Source organism: Salvelinus fontinalis, chromosome 8 (genome assembly GCF_029448725.1).
Source record: "Salvelinus fontinalis isolate EN_2023a chromosome 8, ASM2944872v1, whole genome shotgun sequence".
NCBI lineage: Eukaryota > Metazoa > Chordata > Actinopteri > Salmoniformes > Salmonidae > Salvelinus > Salvelinus fontinalis.
In genome coordinates this window covers 18,363,095-18,365,594 of record NC_074672.1, presented here as the reverse complement: position 1 = coordinate 18,365,594, position 2,500 = coordinate 18,363,095, and the positions used below count along the sequence as shown (strand labels likewise).

The 2,500-nt window shown below is 55.2% G+C and overlaps 1 protein-coding gene across 10 annotated transcripts in view; it reads left to right on the top strand.

Annotated features, from left to right (window-relative positions):
• camta1a (calmodulin binding transcription activator 1a) overlaps positions 1-2,500 on the top strand; it is a 523,753-nt gene that overhangs the window by 405,739 nt on the left and 115,514 nt on the right. The window lies entirely within an intron of this gene.

The window sequence follows — 2,500 nt, the reverse complement described above, 5'->3', positions numbered from 1 at the left end:
CTATCTCTCTCTCTCTCTCTCCTTATTTCTCTCTCTCTCCCTCTCTCTCTCCTTCTTTCTCTCTCTCACTCTTCTTCTTCCTCTCTCTCACTCTCTCCTTCCTTATCTCTGTGGCCCCCTTTTCATTCCTTATTTACCCAGGGGTGGATGTAGGGGGTGGAGAGATGGGGTGGATGTAGGGGATGGAGGGATGGGGTGGATGTAGGGGATGGTGGGGTGGAGGTAGGGGGTGGGGGTAGGGGATGGAGGGATGGGGTGGAGGTAGGGGATGGAGGGATGGGGTGGAGGTAGGGGATGGAGGGATGGGGTGGAGGTAGGGGGTGGAGGATGGGGTGGAGGTAGGGGATGGAGGGATGGGGTGGAGAGATGTGGTGGAGGTAGGGGATGGAGGGATGGGGTGGAGGTAGGGGATGGAGGGATGGGGTGGAGGGATGGGGTGGAGGTAGGGGGTTGAGGGATGGGATGGAGGTTGAGGATGAAGGGATGGGGTGGAGGTAGGGAGTGGAGGTAGGGGATGGAGGGATGGGGTGGAGAGATGGGGTGGAGGTAGGAGATGGAGGGATGGGGTGGAGGTAGGGGATGAGGGATGGGGTGGAGGTAGGGGGTTGAGGGATGGGGTGGAGGTAGAGGATGAAGGGATGGGGTGGAGGTAGGGAGTGGAGGATGGGGTGGAGGGATGGGGTGGAGAGATGGGGTGGAGGTAGGGGATGGAGGGATGGGGTGGAGGTAGGGGATGGAGGGATGGGGTGGAGGTAGGGGATGGAGGGATGGGGTGGAGGGATGGGGTGGAGGTAGGGGATGGAGGGATGGGGTGGAGGTAGGGGATGGAGGGATGGGGTGGAGGTAGGGGATGGAGGGATGGGGTGGAGGTAGGGGATGGAGGGATGGGGTGGAGGTAGGGGATGGAGGGATGGGGTGGAGGTAGGGGATGGAGGGATGGGGTGGAGGGATGGGGTGGAGGTAGGGGATGGAGGGATGGGGTGGAGGTAGGGGATGGAGGGATGGGGTGGAGAGATGGGGTGGAGGTAGAGGATGGAGGGATGGGGTGGAGGTAGGGGATGGAGGGATGGGGTGGAGGTAGGGTAGTGCACTCTAGTTGTAGATCTAGCTCTACTTGACACCTGTTAGGGGAAAGTTTTTGTTTTTGTCCTGAAGTCATTGCATCCCCGTCCCCCATAACCCCCTTGTTCTCTGTTCAGAGTGGTTCAGCAGCTCCTTCAAGTCTAATTCAGGCCTAATGGAGCCGGGCAGGCAGATTAGACATCACCCTGGTACCCTCCTGCCTGCCTGCTAGACAGATCAAAGCTAGCCCTGACACTGCAGCCTGGCTCTGGGAAACAGGCACACACACACACACACACACACACACACACACACACATACACACACACACACACACACACACACACACACACACACACACACACACACACACACACACACACACACACACACACACACACACACACACATAGAGGGGGTCACACTACATGAGCTGCCTCAGCACTTCTCTTCACCTCCGTCTCAGGACACATACACCTGTCACTCACTCTCTCCTCCACAGCTCAACAGCTTAAAAGCTGTGTATGTACGTGTGTATGTGTGTGTGTGTGTGTGTGTGTGCGTGCGTTTGTGTGTGCGTGTGTGTGCGAGTGTGTGTGCGTGTGTGTGTGTATACTCCAGCCTGGCCTGCTCACCTCACCCAGGGCTCTCCTCTCTTCTCCGCTGAGCTCAGCTCTGGGTGACTCAGGTTTACTCAGACCCTTGCTGTCCAGCTAACAGAAGGTTTGTGTCCCAAATGGCGTGCACTACTTATGGGCCCTGGTCAAAAGGAGTGGCTGATATAGGGAATGGGCTGCCATTTGGGAAGCAGACAAATCCTCTCACACACTCTGTCACTGAGCTATAACAAGCTACAATAGGCTGTACGCTGCTCAACACTAGCTGACAACAGAAACTCCAGAATATTTTTTGGGGTCATCTGCTTTGAGGTAGAACTCAAAGGTTCTTCAGATTGAGATCTCAGTGCCTGTTATCTTATTAAAAAACTGAACTCTGACCTCTTCCATGTGTCTCAAAGCCCTCACTACTGTCTCCATAGGCCTCTCACAATGCTGATGTGCAGTCCTAGGTCAACTCAGGCCAATGTGCTCTGACTCACCCTGGCCCTATGTCCCAGATGGATCTTGACTACCCTGTTTTTTTGGTCTGCTTCCTCCTGTCCCCGTTTGGCCCTCTGTTACCGTGTGTTACCCTATGTTACCCTGTTTTACCCTGTCTTACGGTGTGTGCCCTGTGTTACCCTGTGTGCCCTGTGTTACTCTGTGTTACCCTGTTTTACCCTGTGTTACTGTGTGTGCCCTGTGTTACCCTGTTTTACCCTGTGTTACTGTGTGTGCCCTATGTTACCCTGTTTTACCCTGTGTTACTGTGTGTGCCCTATGTTACCCTGTTTTACCCTGTGTTACTGTGTGTGCCCTATGTTACCCTGTTTTACCCT